The following is a 13,416-nucleotide window of genomic DNA, read 5'->3' on the forward strand; positions in this document are numbered from 1 at the left end:
TTTCATGTTGTTAGATTTCAATATGTATATTCATGATTGAATACATATATGCATGATTGAATCACTATGAAATTTTATTGATAGCATTAGAACACATGTATGCATGATTGAATAACTATAAAAATTTTTGACAGCCTTAAAACACATATATGCATGATTGAATCACTATGATTTTTTTTGACAGCCTTAGAATACATATATCCATGATTGAATCACTATATATTTTTTTTGACAACCTTAGAACACATATATGCAAGATTAAATCACTATGAAATTTTTTGATTGACTTATAACATATATATGCATCATTGAATCACTATGAAAGTTTTTGACTGCCTTATAACATATATATGCATGATTGAATCACTATGAAAGTTTTTTAACAACCTTACAACACATATAAGCGTGATTTCATCACTATAAAATGTTTTTGACAACCTTAAAACACATATAAGCATGATTTCATCACTATAATTTTTTTTGACAACCTTAGACCACATATAAGTATGATTAAATCACTATAAATTTTATTTGACACCCTTAAAACACATATATGCATGATTGAATCACTATAAATTTTTTTGACTGCCTTATAACAAATATATGCATGATTGAATCACTATAAAAGTTTTTTGACAACCTTAGAACACATATAAGCATGATTTCATCACTATAAAATGTTTTTGACAACCTTAGAACAAATATATGGATGATTGAATCACTATGAATTTTTTTTGGCAACCTTAGACCACATATAAGTATGATTGAATCACTATAAATTTTATTTGACAACCTTAGAACACATATATGCATGATTGAATCAGTATGAAATTTTTTGACTGCCTTATAACACATATAAGCATGATTGAATCACTATGAAATTTTTTTGACAACCTTAGAACAAATAGAAGCATGATTTCATCACTATGATTTTTTTTTGACAACCTTAGACCACATATAAGTATGATTGAATCACTATAAATTTTATTCGACAACCTTAGAACACATATATGCATGATTGTATCACTATAATTTTTTTTGACAACCTTAGACCATATATATATATGATTGAATCACTATAAATTTTATTTGACAACCTTAGAACACATATATGCATGATTGAGTCACTATAAAAATTTTTGACACCTTTAGAACACATATATGCATGATTGAATCACTAAACAATTTTTATGACAACCTTAGAACACATATATGCATGATCGAATCACTATGAACTTTTATTTGACAGCCTTAGAACACATGTATACATGATGAAATCACTATGAAATTTGTTTGACAACCTTAGAACACATATATGCATGATTGAAGCACTATGAACTTTTTTGAAACCTTTTGAACACATATATGCATGATTGGATCACTATAAAATTTTTATGACACCCTTAGAACACATATATGCATGATTGAATCACTATGCTTTTTTTTTGACAACCTTAGAACACATATTTGCATGATTGAATCACTATGTAATTTTTTTGACAACCTTACAAGACATATATGCATGATTGAATAACTATGAACTTTTATTGGCAGCCTTAGAACACATATGCATGATTGAATCACTATGAATTTTTTTTGACAACCTTAGAACGCATATATGCATGATTGAATCACTATAAATTTTTTTTACACCTTTTGAACACATATATGAATGATTGAATCACTATAAAAATTTTATGACACCCTTAGAACACATATATGCATGATCGAATCACTATGAACTTTTTTTGACAACCTTAGAACACATATGCATGATTGAATCAGTATGAAATTTATTTGACAGCCTCAAAAAACATATATGTATGCTTGAATCACTATGACATTTTTTTGACAACCTTAGAACACATATCTACATGATTGAATCACTATAAATTTTTTTTGTCAGCCTTAGAACAAATATATAAATGATTCAATCCGTATGAATTTTTTTTGACAGCCTTAGAACACATATATGCATGATTGAATCACTATAAATTTTTTTAACAACCTTAGAACACATATATGCATGATTGAATCATTATGAAATTTTTTTGACAATTTGTGAACACCCTAAATTTTTCAAAAATTACCAAAAATTTCATTTTTGCCCCTAGCCTCTATTTTCTGAGTAATTGACTCAGTTTCGATCTAAATTCTATTTATTTCTTGGATTCACTGGAATCCAAATCCATTTTTTATATCTGACTCAATTCTGGATCCATATTCAGTATCAAAATCCAATTCTGAGCCCTGTTATCCAATTTTCAAAATCGAAATTATAAAAATACAAAAATAATCTTTGAATGGCTCAAACAGTTCATCCGGTATCCATTTGGATCTACTCTTCCATTTTCCTCAATTCGAGATCCAAAACTTGAACATTTTCTCAAAACTCTGAATCCACACCCATTTTCTGAAGAAATTCTCAAAGTTTAATCCTGAATTTTCAGAAAACCCCCCTCTTTTGTAAATATTTTCAAATTTTACAAAAATAGTTTAAAATCCCTTATTTTTCCCATAGTTTTAGAGTTTTTATTTCAAAAACACAAAAAAAAAATATAGAAAATGCAAAGAAAAGAACAAAAAAATAGAAAAAGAAAAACACAAAAGATAGTTTAGAAACCCTTTTTTGAAAGCATTGCTTTGTTAAAACCACTTTTTAGAAAAACCATTTTGAAACGAGCCACCTTTTTGAAAGTTTTCAAAAACATTATGGACCCAATTTGAGAAATTCCTAACGGTCGCTCACTATAAAGAGCGACCACAGGGAGAGGTCGAGATCATCCATTAGCCTCTCGAAGCATCCATTCACCATCGAGAAATCCATTCCTCACTGATCTATATTTGCGCCATTCTTCAGCACGATCACATTTTCTCTGAGCTCATTGTCTTTATCCCCTCTTCTTCTGGTTCCCTCCAATTAGCAGAAGCTTCGAGCCATCCGGAGGAGGTCGACCACTCCCTGCGGCTAAGAGGTAAGCGATCACCCCCTTTCTCCTTCGATTTCTTGTGAAAATCTTCTTCCCATTTCATTACATCCTTTTGTGTTTTGTTCTAGTTTTTCTTTTGTTTATTTTTCTTTAATCACAATGCGTTGGTGGTAGGGTTGACCTACATATAGCAGGATCGGCTCACCCCTTGCATCAATAAATGGAATTTCCTAATTCCCACATTTCTTTTGGCTTCTGTTTTTATTTTCTTCGTTTACTCTGCAATTTACTTTTGCTCACGCTATCAGATTCAATGATTTTCTATGGTTTATTTAAATCTCAATCCAATTTCCTGTTTATTTTGCTATTTATTTTGGTTGGCTTCTACAGTTTGATTTCTAGCATCAGGGAGTGCTTTAATCGTTCTAGAATTGATGTATCCATACAGTTTCTGTTCTCTTTCTTGGAACTGAATTTTCTATAAACCCCTTTGGTTGTATCCTGCTATTGGAATTCGGATGAGGCAAGTCTGGGTACTAGATACCCATCTGCCAATGAACCATATGATGCCTAGCATTGTCGATCATTGGTTTTTATCGATCGATTCTGACTACTATTTCTTCTTTTAGTATCACCATTTGCATTTCCCGTTATGTTCCTGTTTAGAGCATCATTTCTATTTTCGACCTCCGCTTTTTGTTTTCTGAATTTTCATCACCACACGCAGCCATGCTTCGTTGTAGCATCAGTTTGTGTTTTTCCCTTTCGTTAAAACCTTTGGTTTATGGTTTATTCTGAAAATCCTTTTTGATTTACTGTTAACGTCATTTACCATTGTTATTTCCTGCACCTTTCTGTTTATACTGATGTTACTCGGTTTTTCTTTTCGTGCACCATGCGTGACAGACGACCATGTTGGGTTGTAATGCAAGTATATACCCTCCTTTCCCGAAATTTCATTACAGGCATGGGTTTACGTCCTGCTATGACATATACTCATGCCTTGGTCCAACGTCTCCCCCTTACAATGTCTTCATTATTTATATTTGTTTGCTATGTTAGCGTTTAAGCTCTTACTACTATATCAATGAGATCGGATCTTCGATCATGGTTCCCTCCTGAACTCGCGTAGTGGATGTTTTCAATATTTGTGTTTCTCTGAAAGTTCTTTATTCATGATGACCATAATGTTATATTAAGATCTGATGATTATTCATGTTTAGTGAATTCGATATGCGCTTCATATCTAGTTTGCTGGAAATAGCCAAATTCCGATCCATTCCTCTAAAGCAAGGTCCTGAATCTATTGCGTGTGATTCTATTGCAAAATCTGGGCTTACATTTGCTGAAAAAGAAGATCATTATAACCCATTAGAATTGCTTTATTTTCTTTAGGAATAAGTCGGCATTGGTTGTGAGATCTATTCATGATTGATCCATTCAACAAAGTTTGGGCTCTCATCATCTTCTTCATTGAAAATTTCTGCTTGATTCAATATCATGGAGTATGCTGGATATAATGCACCATTGCAGGAAAAAGACACCTCACAAATGGGATTATTAGTTAAAAGATTTACAACTGTTATGACCTAGCATTGGAGATGTTCTCTTCTTTTCTAAGTTCTGTCATTGTCTTCCAGACTATGGTATCAATATCTCTTTATATACCCATGGAGATAGTATATCTTGAATGAGTTGTATTTGAAGATATCAGACAATACAATAGCTACTACAGTAGTAATTGAGGACTTTTGCTATGAACATGTTCTTCTGGATGCAACGTGATAGTCGATGAAGGATTGCACGTGTTCACTTTTACTGTTATTTGCCATTTGTTTTAAAGAAACAAAACCTGGAACAACAAGCCACCCACCATGTTGCCGTAATCTTCAGTATCCACTTACCTACTGTCAAAATTCTTCCACTGCTGTAAATTGCACTCTTCACAATCACCCCTCACAACACTTCAGTGCCTCTCCTCAATCACACCAAATCCATTCCCAGTCCCTCTGTTGGAACCAATGTACTCCAGCAAGGAGTTCAAGATCCTATTGACGTGATAAGGTCGATAGGGGTACAAAGTTTAATGGAGTAGATTGCATATATTTGAAGCATCCTGGTAAGCTCACTCATTGAACTCATCGGCTGCTTACATTTTCTCTTTGGATGTATCTGCTGAGCTCGCTCACTGGACTCATCCACTATGTGTTTTATGTAGTTTTATTACTCCACCTTCACTTCACAACACCCAGTTCTTTTATCTGTAGCATTTCACCACATTGTTCTGTTTTCTGCAAACCCCTCCATCTGTACCTGCATCCAATACACAACCTTCTTCTTGCCCTTGTATATTCACTTCACTATGCACATACCCACTTGGCTGCTACGGTACTGTTTGCAGCAGCCTGAGCATACCCTTCCCCTTCACTGCTGCAACTACAATAGCAGTTACACTCAGCCTCTGTCACCTGCATGTCATGTCAATATATGTGACTACATGTGCACATCATTTAGATATACATATCCCATCTTTTCACAACAATATTGCTGCAATTACAGTAATATGATCACCCCTTGCTAGCCGTTAGTGGCTGTACTCATTATTTTCACAGCAATAGTGCTCCAGCCACTGTTGCACAAGCATCTACAGCTTCAACCTAGCTTATCCTCCATTTTGCTCTTCAATACAGCAGCCCAATGGGCTGTGGTAGCCCCTTTTCACAGCATCCTCCTGCATATTATACTTTATATTTGCAATTGCCTCCATACCACATTGTTCACCGCACTGAGTTACACCATCCACTTTCTTTATCCGTCATGCTTTCATAATCACCATACTATGCATAGGCAGCAATTTCATAACCTGCTTTTGCATTTCCAGCATATTACACATTGTTGTCATACTGCATTTTTTCTCATCTAACCAATAACACCACATTTCTGCAGTTTCACAGTGCATTCCCTTCATACCTCCAGCTGCACTTTCCTGCATCACACTTCATCATTTCAATCACGCCCTCCAACACACCTTACCACACACCTACGACTACAATCCCATTTGCAGTAGCAAGTGCATGTTTGCATTGCTGCACCTCACTTTCACTCACCATACCTTCACTTACTATCACTTACAGCATCATATCCCATGCACTTCCTTGCATATACCTTGCATCCACCCTATGGTTACACCATTAGCAGCAACTAACACTCCCTGCATCTGCATGATATTAGATCCCTTTTAAAGGTATAATGCATCAAATCATGCATTTTTCATTAGCCAGGCACATACATGTTTTAGGCATATGCTGGACATGTGTATTTCAATATACATGTACTCTAATATGTGTGTCCCCTCTCTAGCATAACCATGCATATACTTATATCCTTTTCCATCGATATATATATGTGTGTCCCTGTATAACCCTTTGGCATATGCATGAGCCTCTTGTCAATTGTATTGAAGATTTGATATAACATTGTGCAAATCCCCTTTTATATGCATCTTTTGCCTTATGATAACTTGAATTTTGCAGGAATGATATAGGAGAGGTTATTTTCCTTCATAACTTAGAAATTGTAATTTTAGTGTCAATTTCAGAATTGTAATAGCTAGATTATAATGAGAATTTTACATTTCCTACACTAGATTAGAATGTATGAGCATTTAAATATCATGAATTATCTGTTTCATATCATTTTTTTTTTATTTCAAAAAAATCACAAAATGTAACATGAACAGCACGTGCACCATTCTAATAAGAGGTAATCAATCCTGAGCAAATGACTCACATTGATGGCCATAGTTAAAATATGAACAATGCTTAGGATTTTTATCTTTTATGTAATAACATTGGATCCACACTGAATCTCCTTAAAAAATCATCATATTTTTTGAAATTTTCTTCCTTTATCAGAGTTTAACTTGTAAATTTACTTAATACATATATCAATGGTCATAGTCAGGATATATTGAAAGTTAATTTCATCTCAAACTCTATAAAGGCACCAAAATATATTTTATTCTTTATTAGAATTTAAATACAGATTATTTTTATAATACATCTATGACCATAGTTAGGAATGTATTATATCTTTAATCTTATTTTTAATTCTCCTAAAGAATGAAATATGCTTTTTCAAATTCAATTTCCAAATTCTTTTAATTCATTCATCATTTAGGATAGAATCATATCATTTGTCAAGTTATTTCAAATTATCTTGAGAAATCCAAGTGATTTTGAGCTAAATCTTCAAATATTCTTTTCAAATCAATCTTCAGTTCTTATTTATAAATTCAAATTCATCTTCCTATTCTCAATTCTATCTTACTTCAAAATTCAAACTTCAACATTTCAATTTCAAGGCTCTATTCAACTTTGAAATTTCAAAGTCCATCTCTAAATTCAAAATTCAAATTCCAACTCAAATTAAATTTCAAAGTTCAATTTAACTCTAAAATTCCAAATTCATTTCCCAGCTCAAGATTCAATTCTAAATTCAATTCCATTTTCGATTTCCATCTGGATTTCTTAAATCCATTCCTATTTTTGAATTTTATTTGGATTTCTTAAAATCCAAAATCCATCTTCAAAACCCATCTGGATTTCTGAAATCCAACTCTATTTTCAAGTTCCATTTAGATTTTTCAAAACTAATTTCATCTTAAATTCCAGATTTCAAATCCAATTCCATCTAGAATTCCGGATTTCAAATCCAATTCCATCTTGAATTCCAGATTTTTCAAATCCAATCCCAGATTCAATTCTATTTCTAAACTCCATTTGGATTTCTCAAATCCAATTCCATCTTGAATTCCAAATTTTAAAACCAATTCCATCTTGGATTCAGATTTTTAAATCCAATTCCATTTTCCAATTTTCTTTCCAAGTTCCAAAATCAATTCCATTTTTCAAATTTCATCTAGATTTCTTAAAAATCCAAATTCCATTCTAATTTTAAACTTTAAATTCGGAATTCAATTCCTTTTCAAATTCCATCTCAATTTCAAAATTCTAGATTCAAACTCAAAATCAAAGCTCATTTTGACTTTAAAAATTTCATTCTTACTTTAAATATTCTATCTCAGTTTGAAACCTCCTTTTCTCTTCATTTCTTCAAAATCAAGATCTCTGATTATTCCAAAACTTAGAATTTCAAGTCTCTTTCTCCAGATCTATTTCAAGTCTTAAATTAGATTAAAAATCTAACTTTTCCAAGTCAATCTTCAACTCTCAAGAATCATTTTTTCATAATATTTTCAAATTTATTTCAAAATCACTTGGATAAAACCCAAAATTTCTAAAATTATCCTTCAAAGCATACATCTTTGCATTTACATTTCACAAGCATGATTCTTTGTGCATTCTAGACTTAGAATAATTTCTTAGATAATATTTAGGCAAAGCAAAAGGCATAAATGCGATCCTTAGTTCAATTACCCCTGGTAAAGGCGCCAAGAATGGTTGAACCTCGTACCGACGAGTGAATCTCGTACCGACGAGTGAATCTCGTACCGACGAGTGAATCTCGTACCCACGAGTGAATCTCGTCTCTCCATTTTTTCCCTGCAAATTTTCAAAAATGGAGGCAAGTAATTTTTAAAATATTTTCAAAATTAAGGTCAAGTGAGACCTTTGCAAAAGAGTTCCTTTCTTTTTTCTTTTCTCTCTTCTTTTTCTATCTTTTATTCCCCTTCAAAAAGGGAATAGAGGTTATAAAGGAAAAGAGAAGGAAAAAGAGGAATAAAGAGATTTTTTTTTTGCAATGATCACACAACCTCTGAATTCTGTTAATGTCCTTCACTTTATTGCTAGTCTATGTGTCATTCAGCCATGTTACTTTGATTGCCTTAGATTAGGTGCATTGTATATAATTTATTTCATTATATTTTGTTTATGAATACTAATATTTTGGTTCTCTTGTAGGATGCTGGAGATTATCAGCGTAGAGGAGTTGATGGAGGCATGGATGGAGGGGCAAATTGAGACAATGAAGACAATGATGCTCTGAATCTTGGCGAGGATTAGCTTTATGTGTTGAATTTGTTTCACCTACTTGTTGTTTCAAACAAAACTCTTTGTATATGTTCACTTGTAACTAATTAGAACTTGGCGAGGATTATACTGGGTTGTTAAATTTGTTTCACTTATAACTTGTGTTAAATTTGTTTCACCTGCTTTGTATATGTATTTTTTATGTGTACTTTGTTTTTTATACACATGTTATATAAATTGTATAACATGAATTTTTTTCTCAATATTTATATTTCAAACAAAATTGTTTTATTTTATTTTTTTAAATTTGCAATGGATTAACGATAGATAATATTTGTCGCTAATATTTAGATGAATATCCATCGCCAATTTAGCGATGAATTAGGGATGAATATTTATCTATCTCAAAAACTAAATCAGTCGATGTTTTGCGATAGAATATAATCCATCGTTAATTCGTCGCTAAATTGGTGATGAATATTAGAGACAGATATGTATTCATCATTAAATTTTAGTGACGGATTAGCGATGGATTTCATTTCATCGCAAAACTAATTATTTAGCGATAGATTAGCGACGGATCTTGACATTTGCTAATCCGTCATGAATTAGCGACGGAAGTAACGACAAATCAGTTTTGTCACTAATTAGCAACCAAGAAATTGTGACGGACGCTATCCAACGCTAAGCCATCAATAGATTTGTGACAGATTAGCATCGGATAGCGTCTATCACTAATTCATAGAATTCTTGTAGTGGTCGAGGTGAACCTAACCTCGAAAATGAGAATCGAAATCTTAGGTATGAGAATCGCGACTTGTAGAATCAAGTCATGGAGTTGAATATACAAATTTGTGAAGCCTTGATAGAAAGAGTCTCTCGATTCGAGCATGGTGTGCATGGATCCAGAGGATCTTATAGTCAGAATGACTCCGATCATGAGTCAGATTTGCATCAATGTTCATATTCGGATAGAATTTTGGATCTGCCTAGGAAAACCAAATGGGAGTTTTGTTGTCCATATTTGAAGTCAAATTATGTGAATCCTTTGCATAAGGGACTGAGACAAGGTACTCATGTGACCTTGTAATCTTTTACTCCATAACCTAAACCCACCTCACTTAGGTCTGTTAATTCTAGGGTAAGGTTTGCGGATGCCTTGTATGCAAGTTGAGAGGTTGAGAAGAACCCCTTTTTCTATGGCTTAGAACCTCAGAAAATTGAAAAAGTCATAGTGGAGAACGAGGGTTTAAAAATTGGTTGAAATCTCGAGGAGTCCTAGTGTGAAGTGGTTGACTCTGCATTTGATATCTTCATGAAAGAACCCCTAGAGAAGCCTTTTCGTGAAATCATTGGAGATCCAATATTTAACATGGTCGATGAGGAGGATGAAGAGAAACTCTCACCTAAAATTAAGGATGTTCCTATTTTAGAGATCATAGGTGAACCTATCTTTGATGAGGAGTTCGAAGAGTTGTCTCAAATTTCTTCATTTTTTGAAATAGAACAATGTGAAGAACTTTCTTATGTCATTTTTGATAACCCGATGTTCATAGATGATCATGAAGATTGTCTAGCTTTATAAAATGACAAACTTATCCATGACAACCCGATCTTGAAAAAATCCAATGAAGAGATCAAGGAAGAAGTCTCATTTGAATGTGGGGATTTCAACAATAACCTTTCGCATGCCTTTATTGAACCTATCTTTGAGGAAGATATGAGAATTAGAAAGCCTAATCTTATTTTTGAAAATTCAATCGAGATATATGTCATCAAGCAATTAGGAATTGAAAATGCTCATGTCAAGTCATTAGAAATTCATCATAGTCCTAAATGTGAGTTGAATACATTAGGCATTTCGAGTGCGAAAGCCCAAATTTTTTTTTGGGCTCATCAAGGTTTGATTAAGGTTAAAAATGATTTGCATACTACCTTCGCATCTAGAGAAACTTTTGTAGTAAGTTTGCATTGTTGATTTATGCGATGTATTTCATTTTTAACATTGAGAAAAAAAGTGTACCTTGCAGTGAATTTAGAAAGACATTTTATTTTTTGTGTGAAATGCTACAAAGAAAAAAATTGTATTTTGATGATCCAATTTTTTTTGAAATTATTAGAGCATTAAATCTAAGCACAACAATCAAGTATCATGTATTAGATAAAATTTTGCTTCCAGATAACCTTTATGCATTGAATTTTGAAAAGAATTTTGATGCATATAATTCTTTGGATATTTTGATGTATTTACAAGAATATTTGCATGAATATCCAATTATTTTTGCATTACCTCATCAAAATTTTGATGTATTAATGATCAAAAGAATTTTACAAAATTTACATTGCATACATAATTATCATCATATATATATATGATTTTGTTTGTATTGTATAGTTTATTTTTTATTTCTGGGAACAGATTCTGCGTTGATTTTATTTCGAAATTTTGCAGAAATTATAGAGCTTTGCATAAGTAGAACGAGGCTCCAAGGACAAAGCCGTTTGACCTAGGAGGGGATGATATACAACATCCAGATGATCAAACCATTTAAGACTAGTTGGATGTGAATCCAACTCTCCAGACTCGATTCGGGATACAATACCTTAGAAGGTCCAATTTTCTTTAGACCCATTCGGGTCCAAATGGATCTCTGAGGTAACTACTTCATTTTGAAACATCTCAACTTCTGAGAATTTTGTGTTTAGCTTCTCAGAAATTACCTTATGTGGCGATTCCATTTTTGCTAATATTGGAATCCGTTATGTATTTTCTTTTTATATTTTTAGGTGTTGGATCTTATAAATTTGTCTAGTACTAGTATCCAGTAAGATTATTTTAGGGCACTAGAGGGTGTATGAGGTATCGAGGTAAATTTTTATTTGTTTTTAGCAATTTTATTTTGCTCTAAAATGGCTTGATATCCATTTGCACCAATTGGATCTTGGACCATATCTAATTCATCTTAAATGGATTTATATTGCCCCCCCCCTTCTATGGTTGGACTAATATGGACCCTATTTGAAATTGTTTGACCAAAGTCAAGAGAAGTGTATCTTGACTTCCTATTGGTGCAAATGGATGTGGACTTAAATTCACTCTAAGCCCAAGTTACCTCCAAGGTGGCCAATAGTAGGACATCTCCTTCTTGACCATCCAAAAGCAACACATTTTAAATTTGGCTTTCTCATTAGCCACTAAGGAGGTGGCCTTCAACATGGCCAATAAGAGGCCATGCTACCTTTCTTCCTCTTTTAAATGAACCCAGAAAAAAACTTTGAGGGGGACTTCTCTCTCTTTGCTGGAAAATTGTGTTAAAGAAAAAATCATGGTCAATCTTCCCTAGTCATCTCCTACATTGAGACATTTTTGTTGAAGCTTGCTAGAGCCAGACCGTGGTGCAGACCATAGCTCCAGTTAGGCGTGAACCAGAGTTTCAAGTGAACTGTTTGTGTGTCTGTAGTTGCTGTCAAAATTTTGTACCAACTGTGGTAGCTAGTTTCTTGGTCGTAGTGCCCTTGCTGAATTGGAAGGGAGTAGATTCCCTGTTGTTTGTGTTTGCATGACTCTTGATATTATTGCTTGAACCTTATCTTGTAACTTCTAAAATGGGTTTGATTAAACTTGTCATAATTTAAACTAGTTATATATCTTGTTTGATGAAAGACCTTATCTTTTACGCATTGGATCTTGAATATAAATTTGTTTGCTAATTTGTTTGATATTTATGACTTGTTATTAATCCTCGCTTTGTCTAACCAAGGTTGGGATAAGGTAGAATGGATTTAACATTAGAGAATATATATTTAAAAGTGTTTGTATGTGCAGGTTGAACAATAAACCCCTAACATTAAAATTTGGATTAAACTAAATGTGTTGTTGAATTGTGTAACACCATTCAGTTCTGTGATTGTCTGTGAATCAAACACAGTTGCACTAATTAAATAATAACTTTTAATCTACTCTAGAAACATTAGCGTATGATAGCTTGTTGGAAAGATAACATCTGTGGTTACAACTTATACATTTAGAGAATTTTTTGATTTATTCGATTTGGCTATCAAAATAGATCTAGAATTGAGAAAATAGTCATTCAGGTGACTGACTGTCTGGACTGTAAAAATTTGACCCCTTGTTTGGTTTATATAAAAGTTATCTGAAGTCCGATTCAAGTGATTTTTATTGCTCTGATTTGATAATTAAATTCTCTACAAATTTTATGCTAAATAAATTTGCTAAATCAATTTTCTTCTTGGTCAAAAGTATCTTGGAATAGATGGAACAGTCCTACGAGTGACTGTATAGAACTGTACCAGTCTACCATCTTTCTTGGGTCGTATCGAAGTCGCTCGACATTTGATTTGAGTTTAGTTGGTTTCAAAACTAATTTTTCTATAACTTTTGTTTTTGGGTCATTAACTGAATCCATAAGTAATAGTCCTGTTCTTACCTATCCATACTGGGCAGTTATAGTAGATCCACCTGTAAACACTAA

This window comes from Nuphar pumila, chromosome 5, assembly GCF_984573655.1.
Source record: "Nuphar pumila chromosome 5, dmNupPumi1.hap1.1, whole genome shotgun sequence".
In the NCBI taxonomy this organism is placed as follows: Eukaryota; Viridiplantae; Streptophyta; class Magnoliopsida; order Nymphaeales; family Nymphaeaceae; genus Nuphar; species Nuphar pumila.